This window comes from Canis lupus, chromosome 24 (assembly GCF_048164855.1).
Source record: "Canis lupus baileyi chromosome 24, mCanLup2.hap1, whole genome shotgun sequence".
Lineage (NCBI taxonomy): Eukaryota > Metazoa > Chordata > Mammalia > Carnivora > Canidae > Canis > Canis lupus.
The window spans coordinates 50,510,362-50,529,749 of NC_132861.1; the positions used below are offsets into that span (position 1 = coordinate 50,510,362).

Consider the following 19,388-nt stretch of genomic DNA (forward strand, 5'->3'; position numbering starts at 1 on the left):
CGCCAATCGGCGCGCGGCGTGGCCAGGCCGCCCCAGAATCCTGCGCGCGGAGGGGCGGGGCGGCGCGGCGCGCGTGCGCACAGGCTGCGTTCGCGGGGTGGGCGGGGCCGACGCCGCGTTCGCCACGTTCCCCGCAGGCGGCGGGGCGGGCCCTTCCTGCGGTCGCTCCGCGCGCGTCCGGTGCGCGGGAGGCGGCTGCGGGCGGAAGCGTCGGAGCGCGGCGGCGGCGCGGCGGGTGCTGGTGTCCCGAGCCGCGCGGCCCCTTGGTCCTCACACTGCCCCGCAGGGTCTGCTTCCCGGCCCGTCGTGGAGACCGAGCAGCGGAGGTGGCCCCGGGCGCCAGCACGGACGGCGCGGAGAACCAGGGGCGTAGGGCGCCTCCCTCCACCTGTCCTCGCGCGTGCAGCCCGGCGGGGGCGGGACGGGGGTGCTTCCCCCCACCTGTCCTCGCAGGTGCGGCCCGGCGGGGGCGGGACAAGGGATGCTTCCCCCACCTGTCCTCGCAGGTGCGGCCCAGCGGGGGCGGGACGGGGGATGCTTCCCCCCACCTGTCCTCGCAGGTGCGGCCCGGCGGGGGCGGGACGGGGGATGCTTCCCCCTGACCTGTCCTCGCAGGTGCGGCCCGGCGGGGGCGGGACGGGGGATGCTTCCCCCTGACCTGTCCTCGCAGGTGCGGCCCGGTGGGGGCGGGACGGGGATGCTTCCCCCGACCTGTCCTCGCAGGTGCGGCCCGGCGGGGGCGGGACGGGGGATGCTTCCCCCTGACCTGTCCTCGCAGGTGCGGCCCGGCGGGGGCGGGACGGGGGATGCTTCCCCCTGACCTGTCCTCGCAGGTGCGGCCCGGCGGGGGAGGGACGGGGGATGCTTCCCCCTGACCTGTCCTCGCAGGTGCGGCCCGGCGGGGGCGGGACGGGGGATGCTTCCCCCTGACCTGTCCTCGCAGGTGCGGCCCGGCGGGGGAGGGACGGGGGATGCTTCCCCCTGACCTGTCCTCGCAGGTGTGGCCCGGCGGGGGCGGGGACAGGGGATGCTTCCCCCTGACCTGTCCTCGCAGGTGCGGCCCGGTGGGGGCGGGACGGGGATGCTTCCCCCGACCTGTCCTCCCAGGTGCAGCCCGGGGGAGGCGGGACAGGGGATGCTTCCCCCACCTGTCCTCGCAGGTGCGGCCCGGCGGGGGCGGGACAGGGGATGCTTCCCCCTGACCTGTCCTCGCAGGTGCGGCCCGGCGGGGGCGGGACGGGGGATACTTCCCCCTGACCTGTCCTCGCAGGTGCGGCCCGGCGGGGGAGGGACGGGGGATGCTTCCCCCTGACCTGTCCTCGCAGGTGCGGCCCGGCGGGGGAGGGACGGGGGATGCTTCCCCCCCGACCTGCCCTCGCAGGTGTGGCCCGGCGGGGGCGGGGACAGGGGATGCTTCCCCCTGACCTGTCCTCGCAGGTGCAGCCCGGCGGGGGCGGACAGGGGATGCTTACCCCACCTGTCCTCGCAGGTGCAGCCCGGCGGGGGCGGGAGAGAGGATTCTTCCTCCCCCACCTGTCCTCACAGATGCAGCCCGGCGGGGACGGGACAGGGGATGCTTCCCCCCCTGACCTGCCCTCGCAGGTGCAGGTGCAAAAGGGGCGGGAGAAGGGATGCTTCTGCGAGGTGCCCCGAAGAAGTAGCGGGTCACCTCGCCGGCAGGCTGGGCGTGCAGCGAGGCCCCGGCATCCTCCTGCTGAATCAACACAGTCTGAGCCACCGGGGATGTCAGCCTCCAACAGAGGAAGAGCTCTTACAAGGCCACAGTCGTCATGTCTGAACACACACGAACATGAGCGTAGCGCAAGCCAGAGAAATGACCAGACCTCGCTCCACCCTGCCCAATACAAGTGACTGCTGCTTCTGGACCTGTTACAGAGTGAGCTTTGTCTGGGCCCCCTCCTGCCTTTTAGAGAAGATTGAGTGAGGCATTCCCGCTGGGCATTACCCCCTGTCCTGACACCCAATCCACATCCAAGCCCCCCTTCCTTACCTGCCCCCCAAAACTACTTGCCACAAACCCCTGTCTCCTAAGTGCTTTCCAACATCCCCCTACCTAGGTGTCTGGGGGCAATGGTCTCCCTCGCTGCCGTGAGTAAGAAACCCAGCTTGTTTCCACTGCAGACCTGTTTCTGGTGGGGTCTGGCTTTGGGACTGTGTAGGGCCCAGCAAGCCCCGCGCCTCTCTCCCCCTCTGTGACCCCTCACTCACGGTGTTTGAGACCTCGGTGCTCTCTCTGCCTCCTCCTCCCTCACAGCAGAAATACTCTGACAGTGCGTACAGGCTCTCCTGTCCTAGCCTTTGGTGCACAGAGCAGCCCACCCCAACCCAGCGTGACCTGACGACTTCTCCAGAGGAGCTCTCCCTAAGGTCTCCAGTGACTTCCCACTAATGCCAAATGGAGCTGACCTTTCTAGTCATCATCTTCCGTGAATCCCACCAGTGGACGCCGGTGGCCTCTTTCTCTTCGGCTTGTGAGACACATCCCTCTCCTGGTTTTCTTCCTGTTCTCTGGCTGCGCCATCTGGGCCTCCTCCGTGGGTCCAAAGTCCTCTGCCTGGCTACTCGTGGATGGAATTCCTTCACACTAGATCCTGAGTCCTCTCCTCACGCTGTACTCCCTCCCTGGGCAATCTCCTCCACACTTGGCTTGAATTACGGTTCACTTGAACATAGTTCGTTAATCTATACTTCCTACCAGCTCAAGATCATGCGTCAGATAAGTACCCATGTGACATCTCTTGGACGTCCCAAAAGTGCCTCAGATTCAACGTGTCCCCCTTGGAACCATTCTCTCCACGCCCCACCCCTACCCCCTTCAATCTGATCTGCTTCTTGGGTTGACACAGCCCTGGGCTCCTAATCCTACAACCCCTCTATAGGAGACAGCCTCTGAGTGGCCCCATGATCTCCATCTCCTAGGGTTCAACCATTGTGTGGTCCCCTTCCCTTGAGTGTGACCAAAGCCCATGACTTGCTCAGGCCAACAGAGGCCAGCAAAGGTATCGGGGTGGATGTGATTCATTCATTCTTTTTTTTTTTTTAAGATTTTATTTATTTATTCGTAAGAGACACAGAGAGAGGCAGAGACATAGGCAGAGGGAGAAGCAGGGAGCCTGATGCAGGACTCTATCCCAGGACCTTGGGGATCACACCCTGAGTCAAAGGCTGATGCTGAACCACTGAGCCATCCAGGTGCCCCTGGATGTGATTCTTTCACACAGGATTGTGACACCCATTCTGCTCGGGGACCCTCCTTCCCTTGCTGGCTCTGAAGAAGCAAGCTGCCATGCTGTGCACTGCAGTATGGAGAGGAATGTGGTAACTGGAGGAACTGAAGGTGGCTTCCAGGTGACAACCAGCCAGAAACTGAGGCCTTCAATCCAAGAGCCCTCAAGGAAATGAATGCCACTAACAGCTGTCTGAGCTTGGAAGTAGATCCTTCCTAGTTGAGCCTCCGATGAGAGCCCAGCCCTGGCCAGCACCTGACTGCAGTCTCGCAGAGGACCCCATTGTGCCCAGACTCCTGACCCACGGAAACTGGGATACTAGATGGATGTGGCTCTAAGCCACTAAGTTTGTAGTAATTTGTTAGAGAGCACTAGATGCCTAATACACTCTCCATCACCAAGTCCTATCAGTTTTGTCTTCTGAATGCATTTTGGTTCCAATTCCCGACACCCTCTCACCAAGTCTGTCACTAAATAACAGCGTCTGGGCAGGCTTCTCTCTCAGAACTTCCCTCGGTCTCTTGTCCTGTCTCTGTCTTGTCTCAGGACATTTTCGTGGCTTGGTATATTCCCCTTGACCTCTCCTCCTAGGTAAATTCCATTCATTCTTCAGGAAAATCTTTCTTGAGTGCCCTAAGCATCATCTCCCTTTATATCTCTGCTTTAGAGCTTTTGTTAACCACAGTTTTACAGGTATTTATGTAATTATTTCCTTCATGAGCTGTATCTCCCATCAGTATGTAAGTCGGTGGAGGTCGGGAACCATGTTTGGTTTTACACATAACTGTACCCCCAGCACCTGGCACATAATAGGTGCTCACATAGATTGGTTGGATGAGTGAATGAAAGAATATATCCATTTTTGAAGTTCAAAGTGAAGAACACAAGCCTTCCCATCTCAGAAATATCAAGAAGGTTGGAACCAAGAGCAGTGCTTCCTGTGTTATTGCTCAGGATTGCCCAAATGAAGTTCATTATTTTGCTCTTAGGAGAAAAAAAGCATAATTTCAGATTTTAAGAATGTAAACTGTCTCGAGACAAGGAACATACCTCATGTCTGAAGATATTATCAGCTGCCTGTGTGGCAAATGGTATTTTCCAAAATTTGCTGCAATGATATCTCCCATCCCTCGTGCTTTTCTAAAATGTGTCCCCGCCACCTTCCATCAAGAGGTAGGCTGTGAGTCTCCCCTTGAACCGGGGTGAACTGTGACTGCCTTGGCCATTAGAGAATGAAAGATGTGCCATCATATAATCCCCAAGACTAAGTCATAAAAAGCTATGCAGCTTCTCTGAGACACTTGCTGAGGAGTCAGTCACCAACTAAGGAGAAGCCCCGTGTAGGCACAGCGTTCAGCAACTCCGGCTGAGCTCTCAGCCAGTAACGGTGCTGGCTGCCAGCCTTGTCGGGTGAGTCATCGAGGACATCTGTCCCGGTGGAACCCTCAGATGACTCCAGCCTCAGCCAACATCTGACTGCAGCCTCGTGAGAGACCCCAAGCAATGACTGCCCAGCTGAGCCCTTCAAAAATTCCTGACCCACAGAATGACAGGCAAAACAAATGTTTCTAAAGGTGCTAAGTTTGGGGGTAATTTGCTACAAAACAGTAGTAAGTGGAACAGAAATTTGTTGTCCAGAGTGGAGCACTGATGCCTCAAAAACCATCTGTGGGCCTAGGCGGCAGGCAGCTCAAAGGGTCTGGAGAGGGCTGCTGGAGGAACCCTGACCACCGGGCCTCAAGGCCGTAAATGAGTGCTTCATGAGAAGTCAGCAAAATGTTAGCAGAACGTGTGGAAAAGCACACTGTGAAGAGTTTAGCACAACTAGTGCCCGCAGTGATAAGGGAAATGGAAAGTGTACCCAGTGAACTGACGAATCTGGCAAAGGAGATTTCCTGGAAAGATGGTGGAATTGCCAACTGCAGCTGTGGGAAGATCTCAAACCAGAGGTGCCACGCCAAGCCCTGCTGGGATGCCTGGCCCACAGAGTATGAGCAAAAGGAAGTGGTGGTTGTAAACTGCTCAATTTGGGAGGGCCTTACGACGCAGCAGCGCTAACCGAACAACCTGATAGACTTGTGCACTGTCAGAGCCAGCTAGAGGATAAGAAAATGACAACCGGGCTGTCTTCCAGGGTGGCGGGAAGGATTTTATAGCGGCTGCACGTGGGGAAGTTTGAATAAGTGTCAGAAAAGGTCTCTCACACTGTGCAAAAGGAATTCACTTTGCTATTTTCATTGTGAAGAAGGGGCAGAAAACTGAGAACCCTGGGTGCCTGTTTGGGGCCTGGCGCTAGTTCGGCGCTTTGCATTTGATAATTTGATACCATCTCTTAAGAGCCTTCTGAGGAAAGTAGTAGAGCCTGTTCTATAGGTCTTCAGGTGAGAACCCATGAGCACTTGAGTAAGATAACCACCTAAGGCTGGGGGAAGAACAGTCAGGAAGGAACAGGGATAGTAACTCTCGAAGTTCATACAGGGCCAGGAATAGTTCCTGCATCCATTAGCCAGAGTGGAAAATCCTCAAAATACGGGAGACGTGTGTGCGTGGGCACCCAAGTGCATGTGTGGGGTGCACAGCAATGGTGAAAGTGCTGTGAGGGAGCCTGGACTGGACACCTCTCGGGGTCTTTAAAGTCAGGTGTGATCTTTAGATTCATTTTGGATAAAGGGCAGAGCACGATGGCATGGATTTGGGGCCACATCTCTGTAACTGATGGAGAGGAGTTGGGTAGGTAGATAGGACTCGAAGTCCCAAGTTGAGTTGGGGTCATATCACAAGGAGTCCTAAATACCAAAAGGATGGGTTTAATTCTGGAAGAGCCATAGACCTTTTCACAATTAGAAAAGGGTCAGTGTCCTAAAAAGGCAACAAATGGGCCCTTGGTCTCCTACTCCTACCCTCTGTCTGCAATCAATGGCCATTTCATGGAATGATAAATCCAGCTATTGTCCAGGCGGAAAGAAACCCTCTGGGCGTTGTAATCCTAAGGCCCTGAAATCCCACCTGCTTTGAGTTAGAAGGGAAATGTGCCCCACTCAGTTCCCTTTCCAGGTTCAATTTATTGGCTTCTCTTTATCTAAACATTGACACGCCCCAGAACATAGTACCAGATCCTCTTTTGTCCTCAATTTACTCACTTCCAAAATCATCTTTTTTAGTTTCTTGGCTTTAAAAATACCTGTATTCGGATGACACACCTGCATATATCTGGCCTTGATCTCCTCTCAGAACTCTACATACATATATATCCCCACCTACCCACTCAGCATCCCCCCTTGGATATCTAATAGGCGTCTCAAATTCTACCTTTTAGCATATATGCAAAATACAACTCCTGCCCTCTCCCCAAAACCTGTTCACTCTAGTGTTTCTTTTTTTTTTTTTCCTAATTATTATTTATTTATGATAGTCACACACAGAGAGAGAGAGGCAGAGACATAGGCAGGATCCATGCCCCGGGAGCCCAACGTGGGATTTGATCCCAGGTCTCCAGGATCGCGCCCTGGGCCAAAGGCAGGTGCTAAACCGCTGCGCCACCCAGGGATCCCCACTCTAGTGTTTCTTAAATCACCATTTACCCAGTGGTTCCTACCAAAATTTTGGCATCAGCCTTGATTCGTACCTTCCCCTCATCCCATACATAAAATTTGGTGGTAGATCGTGCCTGTTCTACCTGCAAAATTTCCACATCCCACTTCTGCCACTGTGACCCCAGACCAAGCCCCATTCATACCTCTTTTTATTGCACTTTGCTTGGTTGTGCTTCACAGATACCGCAATTTTTACAAATAGAAGGTTTGTGGCAATCCTGTGTCGAGCAAGTCCATTGGCACCATTTTCCCAACATTTGCTCACTTTGTGTCTCTGTGTCACATTCTGGTGATTCTTGCAATATTTCAAACTTGTTCCTTATAATATTTATAATGGTGACCCGTGATCAGTGATCTTTGATATTTCTACTGTAATTGGGGGCGCTATGAACGTCACCCATGTAAGATGGCAAACTTAACCAATACGCTGTGTGTCCTGACTGCTCCACTCACCAGCCATCCCGTCTCTCTCCCTGTCCCCAGGTCTCCCTGTTCCCTGAGACACAACGATATTGAAATTAGGCCAACCAGTTAATAACCCTACAATGGCCTCTAAGTGCTCAAGTGAAAGGAAGAGTTGCATGTCTCTCACTTTCAATCGAAAGCTAGAAATGACGAAGCCTAGTGAGGAAGGCACGTGGAAAGCTGAGACGGGTCAAAGGTAGGCCTCTTGCGCCAAACAGTTATCCCAGTTGTGAGTTGCAAAAGATAAGTCCTTGGGGAAATGAAAAGGGCCACTCCAGTGAACACACCGATGACAAGAAGGCAAAAGAGCCTCACTGCTGATGTGGAGAAAGTTTTCGTGGCCTGGAGAGAAGATCATTCCCTTAAGCCAAAGCCTAATCCAGAGCAAGGCCCTGACTCTCTTTAATTCTGGGAAGGCTGAGGGAGGAGGAGCAGCTGCAGGAGCAAAGTCGGAGGCTGGCAGAGGTTGGTCCGAGAGGTTTAAGGAAAGAAGCCAGTCGTCTCCATAACATACAGGTGTAAGGTGAAGCAGCAGGTGCTGATGGAGAAGCTGCAGCAAGGTGTCCAGATCTAGTAAGAGAACTAGTGACCGTGGCTACACTAAACAACAGATCTCCCCTGTAGACGAAGCAGCCTTATGTTGGAGGAAGAGGTCATCTAGGGCTTCCACAGCTAGAGAGAGGTCAGTGCCCGGCTTCAGGGCTTCAAAGGACAGGCCGCCTCTCTTGCTTGATGCAGCTGGTGACTTTAAATTGAAGCCAGTGCTCATCGAGCATTCTGGAAATCTGGGGGCCCTTCAGAATTATGGGAAACCTACTCGGCCTGTGCTCTATAAGGCTGATAGCACATCTGTGCCCAGCACGGTTTACTGAATATCTTAAGCCCACCGTTGAGACCTACTGCTCACAAGAAAAGACTCCTTTCAAATGACGGCTCACTGACAATGTTCCGGGGCACCCAGGAGCTGTGACGGAGAGACCACGAAATTCATGTTGTTCTCCTGCCTGCTGACCCAACATCTGTCCTGCAGCCCACGGGTTAAGGAGTAATTTTGACTTTCGAGTCTCATTATTTAAGAAATACATGCGATGAGGCCATGGCTGTCACAGTGGTTCCTCTGATGGGTCTGGGCAAAGTAAGCTGAAAACCTGGAAAGGATCCACCCTCCGAGATACCAGTAAAGACATGTGTGATTAATGAGAAGAGGTCAGAACGTCAACATCAAGAAGAGTTTGGAAGAAGTTGATGCTGGCCCTCATGGGTGACGTGGGGAAGTCACTGCCGACGGGCTGGAAACGGCAGGGGAACCGGGGTTCCAAGCGGAGCCTGAAGATGGGGCCGAGTCGCTGCAATCTCTGGAGGAAACTTGAATAGATAAGGACTTGCTGCCTTTTTTTTTTTTTAAGATTTTATTTATTTCTTTAAGAAAGAGTGCACAAGAGAGCACAAAGCAGGGGGGAGGGAGAAGCAGACCCCTTGCTGAGCAGAGATTTCCTCCCCCACAATGCAGGGCTTGATCCCAAGACCCCAGGATCATAACCTGAGCTGAAGGCAGCCCCTTTCCCGACTGAGCCACCCAGGCACCCCTCGAGGAGTTGCCTCTTATGGATGAACAAAGGAAGTGTTTTTCCTGAGATGGAATCTAGTCCTGGTGATGATGCTGTGAAGATTGTTGAAGAGACAACAAAAGATTTGGAAGATACACACACTTAGTTGAAAAAGCAGCAGGAAGTTCTACTGTGGGTGAAATGCTATCAACCAGCATCACATGCTATAGAGAAATCATCCATGAAGGGAAGGGTCTACTGATACACCAAACTAACGTCATTGTCGTCTTAGTTTAGGAAGCCACCACAGACGCCCTGGCTTTCAGCCGCCGCCACCCTGATCCATCAGCAGTTGTGACACAGAGGCAGGAACCTCCTCCAGCGATAGGACTACAGCTCACTGAGAGCTCAGATGATAGCATTTTTTTTTAGCAATAAAACATTTTAAAGTATGTATATTTTTCATCATACTATTTCACACCTGACAACCATGTAATGTAAATGTAACTTACGTATGTGCCGAGAAACCAGTAAGTTCAGTTAACCCACTTTACTGCAATATTTACTTTATTGTGGTGTTCTGGGACCGAACCCCCAATATCTCTGACATCTGTATGCATTTCTTTCTGAGACAAATGAGACAGCCTCCCCACATTAGACTCTTGCCCTCCTACAGTTGGATTTCCAGAAAGGGAGAGACATCATTTAAGAACGGAACTTGGCCTACTGCCCTCCCCTACTTTAAGTCTTTCAATTGCCTCCCATTTGCTTAAAATAAAATCCAAACTCCCTGCCATGCTTGCAAGGCCCTCCATTACCTCCCCTACCCCTAGTACGCTCTATTCTGCTTTCTCTGTAAATTTGCGTTTTCTAAAAAAAAAAAAAAAAAAATTGCGTTTTCTATACATCCCAAGTAAGTGGAATCATATGCTATTTGTTTTGTGTTTGGCTTATTTCACCTGGCAAAATGTTTTCAAGATTCATCCATGCTGTAGCTTGTATCAGAACTTTTTTTTTTTTTTTTTTTTTTTTACTATATGACTGGCTCATCTATTTCAAATAACTGTCTTTATTTTTCATGCATACTTTTCTGCAGTAATACAACAATTGAATTTTTGTAACTCCAAAAAAGGTTCCAAAGATTAGGAAAAATGATTAGAAAAGTTTGAACAGAACTTGTGACCTTGAAAAACTGATGTTTCATTGTGATGGTCTCTAAAATGGAAGTTTTTTTTTTTTTTTAATATTCAAACTGATGGGTTTTTTATTTTATTTTATTTATTTATTTGAGAGAGAGAGACAGAGACAGAGACAGAGAGAGCACAAGTAGGGGAACACCAGGCAGAGGGAGAATGAGAAGCAGACTCGCTGCTGAGCAGGGAGCCTGATGAAGAACTCGATCCCAGAACCCGGGATCAGGACCTGAGAAGAAGGCAGATGGTGCACTGACTGAGCCCCCCAGGTGCCCCCTAAAACGATGATTTAATAGATGATGCTTTGCAGAAGATAATGACATCAGAGGAACAAAACATGGAATATTTTCAGTGATTTTAGATATAACACTTGGAGCAAAAAATAACTTGCCTCCTAGAGAATCCCAAGAAACTGCTGGAAGCCCGTATGTCTCATCTAATAAAATACAGAACAAATGTGTAATGCTACAAGCAGATCACTTTGTATCTACTATCAAGAATAAAGGAAGCAAATACCTTTCCTTACTCTGATTGTGTTCCACGTGAGGCCCACTGTGCACAAGTGTGAGACCATGAGGGTTGCCTGCATTGAGTAATGTTGTAATAATAAAATAACACAAAACGACTTCATTGAAATGAAAGAAAAAGCTTCCTAAGTCTAGTGTATAAAAGTAGAGGTTGGAACATGAGATTGATATAAAAAATACCAGCAGCCAGGGATGTAATAATGGAGCAAATATGGCAAGTTATACAAGATGGTATGATATATTTTCCTCGAAATATAACGGTGTCAAATTTGTCTTTCTTGGCTCATAATCTTACTTTTTAAAAAAGACTTTATTTATCTATTCATGAGAGACAGAAAAAGAGAGGGGGGGGCACAGGCAGAGGGAGAAGCAGGCTCCGTGCAGGGAGCCCGATGCGGGACTCAATCCCAGGACCCTGGGATCACGCCCTGGGCTGAAGGCAGACGCTCAAGCACTGAGCCACCCAGGCATCCCGTTGGCTCATAATCTTAATATGCAAGAATACCCCTGGTGTGAAATCAAATTTGATAAGCTTCTTTAGCACCGTGTAAAGGAGACACACAATTTTTTTGTGATTTCAAAAAAAAAAAAAAAACTGAATGAGTAGATGGGATATTCTTATGTCTGTTCTAAAACCCACACTAAGAACACATCCGGATACCCCATGGGGATCAAGATTAACTGCAATGAAGGCAGTTTACCCACAAACATATTTATAAATATTGAAATAGATATAAAGTGAAAACTCTGATATGCTGACATTGAGAGCATCTTGGTATAAACAGGCGGCACACATCTCGCATCTGTGTGGGACGATACTCCGAACAGTGGCAACGTGATAAGGCTGTAACAATAAAACATGACTGTGAATACAGCCGCATGCTTAACACTGTCCCTTTGCTTATAACACAAAAGCAACTTCCAAAAGTATGTGGTTGAATGCAAGATTTTAGCAAAAGATATATGGCCTGAACTTCAAAATAAAATTATGGAGGGGCACTTGGGTGGCTCAGTGGTTGAGCGTCTGCCTTTGGCTCAGGTTGTGATTCTGGGGTCCTGGGATCGAGTCCCACATCGGGCTCCCCGCAGGGAGCGTGCTTCTTCCTCTGCCTGTGTCTCTGTCTCTTAAGGATAAATAAATAAAATCTTAAAAAAAAATAGAAATATGGAAATTGAAAAGGAATCGCTGGACCGCAGTGCCGATCATGAGAAATCTGCACATCCGATGGAGATTAAGGAGCTCACGGACGCTCTCCTGCCACGCTGGAAATGAAGACACGAAAGATTAACACGTCTCCAGCTTCTAATGCTGTGCGAAGCTGTCGGCCTTGATGGAACGGAAGGAGATTGAGGGGAGGTGCGATGGAGGGAGGAGGTGGACTCCTGGCCCAGCCCCGCCGAGTTTGGGGAGCACACTGCATCTCCTCTTGCCCGGTGCCAAATTCTGTTTTCTCCTCCTTTCCTGCGAGGCTTGATCCAGTGCCCTAGAGGTTTTCCCACTTCTCCCTCTGGATCCTGGGCCGGGATCTGCCCTAGGAGTTCCACCTGAGTAGGCTGGAAGGGGCTCTCAGCGGGACCAGCAAAGTACAGAGGACTAGAGCCGCCTTCTCTCTCTCCCAACACTTTATTCTGGAAATTTGCAGTTGTGCCGTTCACATTTTCCCAGACTTCCTCACATCTGGGCAACCATACATTAATCCACTTTATTCTTGATGCATTCACAGTGAGTGAGAGACGTTAGCATGCTCTCCCCTGCTTGCTTCGGCACGCACACAGTAACGAGTATTCACTGTTCACAGTCTTTTCCTTGTGATCCAAAACTTACAATGAAGTGCCCTGCTTGTAAGGGAATGTTTGCTGAATTGTGACAAATCTGTACACTGAGCATCCCTGTCACCCTAGAAAGTTCCCCCATGCTCATCAGTCCCCACTCCCTCTGAGGCAACCACTCACTACTCTGCCTGGCAGTAGTGGAGCAGAGCAAAAGGAAAAAAATGTTAAGGTTAATTTTTCTCCAGAGCCTGGTCAGTTTTTTCCATGAGCCCTTTCTAGATTCAGTTTACTACTGACACAGACAACAACAAGAAGAGTAGGGATCCCTGGGTGGCGCAGCGGTTTGGCGCCTGCCTTTGGCCCAGGGCGCGATCCTGGAGACCCGGGATCGAATCCCACGTTGGGCTCCCGGTGCATGGAGCCTGCTTCTCCCTCTGCCTGTGTCTCTGCCTCTCTCTCTGTGACTATCATAAATAAATAATAAAAATAAAAATAAATTAAAAAAAAAAAAAAAAAGAAGAAGAAGAGTAGCCAAGGCTGCTGTGCTGGTTCCCCAGGGCCCTTGTGCAGGGTGTCAAGAGTGGAGACGGGGCCCTCCTGTGGAGGGCTGCTGCCCCCCCAGCCCAGGTGGTGAGCTCCTGTACTGCGTCAGGCCTCAGCAGAGCCTGCAGGTGACAAACCCTGTGTCGAGACAGCCGGGGGTGGGGGGCACCCAGCTCCTCCCATGCCTCTAAGTTCCGAGAACATTACAAGAAGGCCTTCTGTGGAGACCTGGATCCATCCATGGGTCAAGCCTGGTCTGTGTGGCCTCTGCGGATACCTGCGGGGGTGGGGGGAGGGGGAAGGCAGGGCCCCTGCACTTCCTTCTCGAATTTTCCTTCCTGTTCTTCCAGTCCCAAGACTGGAGTATCAGGGGCTCTGGAAGTATAGAGATGAGAGACTCACCGTGGCTCCCAGGAAAACACAGGTAACTTATAAGCTTAAGAAAGGATGCCCCACGTCCCTCAGGCAATGGGAAGATCACTACTCTGATGCCTTGGAAAGGCGGACGCTGGGAATGACGTGGACAGAACACTTTTGGAAGGAGTGCACGTCTTGCCACCGCACAGAACTCTCTGGGTACATCTGCCTCATGATGTAACAATTCAGGCTACAGTTTGCAAAGAACAGTAAAATACCAGAATGACAATATACCAAACGCAGTATCACCACCTTGGGAGGCCCTGGGGGCCATTGGAGGAGCAAAGCCAGAGCGGTAGGCGGTAGGTGGTGGCTTGTGGCAGGTGGCCGCTCCCGGGGCCCTGGATGAGCCCACTCACCGGGTACCTCTGCCTCATGAGAGCCCCTCACCAGAGTGCAGGCTGCACCTGCGGACAAACGCCACTCCTGCAATGAGGCTGCGAGAAAGGCCACCTTCAGGGCCTCTGAGTGGTTCCATGGTCGACCGTCTGCCTTCAGCTCCGGGCGTGATCCCAGAGTCCTTGGATTGAGCCCCACATCAAGTCCCCACCCCCACCCCAGGGAGCCTGCTCCTCCCTCTGCCTGTGTGTCTGCCTCTCTCTCTCTGTGTCTCTCATGAATAAATAAATAAAATCTTAAAAAAAAAAAAGACTTGTGATTCACTGGCCTCTACTTCTGAAACTAATAATATATGTTCATTAATTGAATTTAAATTAAAAAAAGTTTTTAAGTTGCAGAATGGTACACACAGAATGATCCAATTTACAGAAAAAGACATTCATTCTAGATATATATGCTTGCAAATGCATGGAAAGCATCAAATAGGTCACCCAAGAAATTAACTGTGGAGACTCCTGGAGAGGGGAACGAAGGTATGGATGAGAAGACAGAAGGAAGACCCAGGTTTTCCATGGCCGGCCTTACGTAATGCTCAACTTTTCCTGGGAGTGTGGATGGCTTTTAAAATAAACATCTAGGGCAGCCCAAGTGGCTCAGTGGTTTAGCGCCGCCTTCAGCCCAGGGCTTGATCTTGGAGACCCGGGATCGAGTCCCCCATCGGGCTCCCTGCATGGAGCCTGCTTCTCCCTCTGCCTGTGTCTCTGCCTCTCTCTCTCTCTGTCTCTCATGAAAAAATAAATAAAATCAAATAAATAAATAAACATCTAGTTTAAGAAAAGTTCCTTAACCTATCTGAGCCTCAGCTCCTCCTCTGTAAAATGGAGAATAGTAATACCTCCCTCAGAGGGTCACTGTGACATTTAAGGAACAGAGAAGATGATGCACATCAAAGGCCTGGCACCGTTTCAATGAATGGATGACATTGTTGTTGTTATTGAAAGGAATACAAAGGAGGAACATTTGTGAAGACTATGGGGACCCCCGCTGCCCAGGCCCTAGAGCGGGCCCCACACAGCCCTGCCTCCAGGTCTCCGCACTCACCATTTCTTCTCCCTAGAACATTCCTTCTGGGGAGAGCTGCCTGCTTGCCCCTCCACAACACCAGTTCTCTGCTCGAACAAAACCCACCAGACAGGCCGGGTTTTTTAAATTTAAATTCAATTATTTTAATTTAAATTCAACCAACCTACCTACACCTGTACCCTGCTTCCACATCAGGACTCCCTGCCCTCTTGACCTACTTTATCTTCTCCTTGGCACAGAAACACTGCCTGCCATGTCATGTATTTTGTGTCCGTTTCCCTGCTAAACAGTATAAGCTTGAGAAGAAACTATCTCCAGCAACTGGAGTAAGTATGACAAAGAATAGGAACCCAGTAAATATTGTGAGAGAATAAACAGTGTCTGAAATACACCATCAGGGAAATGAAAGAGAGAAATTTGAAAATTGCCTAAAACCTGGGTGACCAGGAAAACCTTCTCAACCTTGAAGGTAACTGCAGAGCAGAGCAGTGGGACGTGACAGGGGGTGCAGCAAGCCACATGCTGGGCAAGGGGATGGGGGAGAGGGGCTTGGAGGTGTAGCTCTGAAGTTCTGGGTGGACCCCTGGGAGTCACGGGCCTCCTGCACTTTACTTGTCTGCACAGTGCTGGGCTTTTGAAAGACTGAAGTTCAGGAGGTAATACTAGGTGCAGTTTTCCTAAGGACCACTGCCATCCTCCAGCTGGGAGGTAAGAACCTGACCTAAGAATGTGGCAGCAGGGACAGAGGGACAGGGACGAGGAGAGAGATGCAAACCCATTCATTCGTTGCAGCGACTAAAGAGGTGGAACTCTCTGGATGCTGCTCCCAAGGTGTGGCTGAAGAAAGTGGAGGCGTCTCCTTGACTGCCAGGCGTCTCCCCTGGGTGGCTGGGGATGGCCATGTTGCTCTCAGGGATCCAGAACATGGTAGGAGGTGCAGGTTTTGCAGAAGAGCTGGGTTCAGGTTGAATCTACTGAGTTCAAAGAACCTGCGGGAGATGTGAGAGCCAACCACCTGGGGCAGTTGGGTAAATGCCATTAGAGTCCCCCAGAGCCCAGCTGGGCTGGAAGTCATCTTTGGAGTGACACAGGACGGAAAGCCATGGAGAGTACACAGACTGTCATCTAGAAATAGGAGGATTGAGGAAGGAAACAGGGACAGAGCTGAGAGGAGCCCTGTCTGGAACCTCAGAAGGAATCTGAGGAGCAGGAAAACCAGGCAGAGAACAGCGTTTTAAGAAGCGTGAAGTTAGAGACCGTGCCAACTGCTGCAATATTTACATGAGAAGAAAACTGAAGGGTCGGCTTGGCCATAAGGACTTCATCAGAGACTTCTAGAAGTTCCCAGCAGAGGGAACAGAAATGCGGGCCAGAGTGAAATGTTATAAGCAAACAGGTGAACAAATGCAGGAAATGGGAACAGAAATGATTTTCAAGAAACCTGACTGTGAAGGAAGTGCCAGGACAGGACTAGGAGGTCTCGGTGAGGTCTAAGCCTCTGGGGAGAGACTGGACCAGAGGGAAGGTCGGAGGCTAAGGCCTGGGAGCCGGCTCAGCAGGAGGCGGGGAGGGGTGACGGGGCCCAGGCCTGGCTCCAGACTGCCAGGGGGAGGGGGCGGGGCCCGGAGGGGAGGGGGGCAGTACCCCAGGGCCACCCCGACAGGCAGGCGAGAAGCCGGTGGGCCCGAGGGTCCCGGGTTTACAACCTGATCCCTTCTCCCAGGTCCACCTGCACGCAAGGGCCGCCGTGCATCATCGGGTCAGCGCTGGGCGCCCCGGCCGCTCTCTAGCGCGCAGCCCGGGTCCACCTGCGGGCAGGTGCGGCGGCCTGGGCTCCCCCCGGCTCCCGGCCGTGCGAAGGGAACGCACGTCCCGCGACAGCAGGGGCCGGGCCGGCGCGTCCCCGGGGCCGCCGCACGCAGGTGTGGGCGCCGCGCAGGTGTGGGCGCCGCGCAGGTGGGGGCCGCTCCCTCCGCGGGGCCCCGCTTCGCCGCCCAGCCTGAAACGGCCGGTCACCGCTCCGCACCTGCCGCCGGCGGCTGCACTCGCAGCACCTCGCGACCTCCCGAGCCCCGCGGCAGGGCGCCCGGGGCCGTCCTCCCGCGGACGCGCGTCTCCAGCTGCGGGCCCATCCCCTCCTCGTCTCCGCGGCGCCGGGTGGCAGGAGACCCGGCAGCGCAGCCTCCGCGCCCACACGGCCCCTCCTCGACCGCGCGGGGCTCCCAGCCGCTGCGGGCTCGGTACGGCTGAGGCCCCGGCTGCGGGCGCTTGCGGGAAGGGGGCGTGGCCTCCGGGAGGGGGCGTGGCCTCCGCCCCCCGGGAGGCCTCTGGGAGTCGCAGTCCACGCTCGGCCTGCGGCGGCCTCGCGGAAGGGGAAGTGGAAGGAGGAGAACTACAATTCCCAGGAGGCTCCGCGGCTCGCCTCCGAGAGCTGGGCGCCGCGGGGAGTCCCGCCCCAGGGACCCCGAGGCTCTGCTCCCCTCTTCCGAAATCCGTCGGGTTTCCCCAGGGGCGGCTCCCAGTGCGCTGAGCGACACTGGCCGGATCAGCGGGTCAGCGCTGGTGGCTCGCCAAGGCGGGAGCCCGGAGCAGAGCTACGGAGGGAGGGACCCCGGGGGCGGCCGGGACCCGAAGAAGGCCAGAGCCTTGAAGGCCGCTGCCAGGCGCCCCACGTGGAAGTAGGGGGCGAGGTAGCCCTGCTGCCGAAGTCCAAGTCAGAGAGATGAGGACGCCAGCACCGTCGGTGGAAGGATGCCAACCGGAGACTGGATTAGAAGTCGAGCCCATGGGGCAGGCGCAGTGGTTGGGTGCTGACTCTTGGTTTGGGCTCAGGTCGTGGGTCGGATCCCTGCGCGGCTCTGTGCTCAGTCCCCTTGCGACTTCCCCTCTCCTCCTGCCCCTCCTCTCTGTCTCTCGAATAAGTACATAATCTTAAAAAATCCCAAGTAGAGCTCATGCACGTGGTTGGCTGGAGGTGGGATGACAGCAAGGAAAGAGTGTGGCTTCTACAGATTTTTGTTTTGCCTCATCGGAGTGCCATGAACAGGCAGCGAGTGGGGCAGTGACAGTGCAGGTGGGGGGTGAAAGTCAGTGGTTCCTGAGCTGTGGTTTGTCAGGCCCATCAGACGTCTGAGTGGAGATGCCCAGCAGACAGGACATAGGGGCCCTGAGGATGGAGACAGGCTTTGGATCAAGGGCACACAATGGAATAAATAAAATGGACCAGGTGGGGGTTACTGGGCAGGGGTGCTAGGGAAGGACACAGAGCCTCAAATGTGCATCTAGGAGAGAAGCATCCAGCAAAGGAGACGGGATGGCCAGTGACAACCCAGGACAACCCAGGGACTGGGTATTTTTGAGGCTGAGAGAAGAGAGAGTTTCAGGAGGGAGGGAGTGATAACCCAAGAGGAGTGCTTCCCTGGAAGAAGGCTGAGCACGAGATTTAAAAGACAGGACTGCTGGATTTGGAACCATGGTGGTGGCTGGAGATCTTGACCCCAGCAGGTTCCGTGGAGGGAGGGACCAATGGCCTGACTGGAGAGGTGTGAAGGGGAGTGAGCAGTGTGGAAGTCGAGACAGCTCGTGTAAACAGTGCTTTAAAGGAATGTTGCTTTAGAGCAGAGAAATGAGGCAGCGGCCAACAGGGTATGACAAGTCCAGGGAGGTTTTATCTCCTCTTTCTCCGGATGGAAATATTTCAGCTTCTTTTAATTTTTTTTAAGATTTTATTTATTCATGAGAGACACAGAGAGGCAGAGACATAGGCAGAGGGAGAAGCAGACTCCCTGCGGGGAGCCCGATGTGGGACTTGATCCCAGGACTCCGTGATTACGCTCTGAGCGGAAGGCAGACGCTCAACCGCTGAGCCCCCCAGGAGCCCCATATTTCAGCTTCTTTGCAGAACGATGCAGGAGGAGAGATTAGTGATGCCGCAGCAGAGATTAATGATGCAGCAGAGTCACTGAGAGGTCGGTGGGGACTGAATCCAATGCTGTGTGGAAGTCGGGCATCATTCTGCATCGTGATGGAAGGCAGGATGCCTGGGCAGAGGCCCTGGTGGGTATGGTTGGCACAGTAATGGTCCCCTAAATTTGTCCACATCGTGTTTCCCAGAGCTTGTTGAATGTGTTACCTTACAGGGTAAGAGAAGTTTTGCAAATCTAATGAGGATTAAGGACCTGGAGATAGGGAGATTACCCTGGATTGTCCAGGCGGACCCAGCATCATCATGAGGGTCCTTAAAAGTAGAAGGAAGAGGAAGGCACAAGGGTCAGAAGAAAACATAGCTGTGGAAGGAGGGCACGGCAGGTGCATTGTTGCTGGCTTTGGAGCAGGAGGAAGGGGGCCACCAGCCAAAGAATGCCAGTGGCCTCTGAAGCAGGAAAAGGAAAGGAAATGGATTCACTCTCAAGCGTCCAGGAGGGAATGTAGCTGTTCTGAAAGCTCTAGGCTCTTCCTTCGCCTAGTGAATCCCATGTCCGATTCCTAACTTACAGAATTGCAGGATAACACATTAATGTTACTGTAGGCCACCAAGTTTGCGGTGATCTGCGGCGGCCACAAGAAGACTGTAATGTGGTGGGTGGGGGCTTGGAGGAGGAGGGAGGCACGTCTCCGGGAATGACGAAGTGAGGCTACCAAAGTCAAGAGCAAGGCCTGC

General features: G+C 52.7%; 2 long non-coding RNA genes across 5 annotated transcripts; one reads left to right on the plus strand and one right to left on the minus strand.

The window, feature by feature from the left end:
- Nucleotides 1-186: 186 nt before the first annotated feature.
- On the plus strand, nucleotides 187-11,228 carry LOC140616295 (uncharacterized). 4 transcript variants are annotated; one of them, XR_012016839.1, is made up of 3 exons: nucleotides 187-453; nucleotides 1,681-1,897; nucleotides 2,276-3,655. It is a non-coding gene; the product is annotated as an uncharacterized lncRNA (long non-coding RNA). The 4 variants fall into 4 exon arrangements; XR_012016840.1 differs by lacking the exon at nucleotides 187-453 and adding an exon at nucleotides 495-560; XR_012016838.1 differs by lacking the exon at nucleotides 187-453 and adding an exon at nucleotides 7,325-11,228 and having other exon boundaries at nucleotides 1,437-1,897; nucleotides 2,276-5,629.
- A 3,618-nt stretch (nucleotides 11,229-14,846) lies between these two features.
- Nucleotides 14,847-16,981, minus strand: LOC140616296 (uncharacterized). Its single transcript, XR_012016842.1, has 2 exons — nucleotides 16,755-16,981; nucleotides 14,847-15,743 (listed from the first exon to the last, which is right to left on the minus strand). It is a non-coding gene; the product is annotated as an uncharacterized lncRNA (long non-coding RNA).
- Between the last annotated feature and the right edge of the window lie 2,407 nt (nucleotides 16,982-19,388).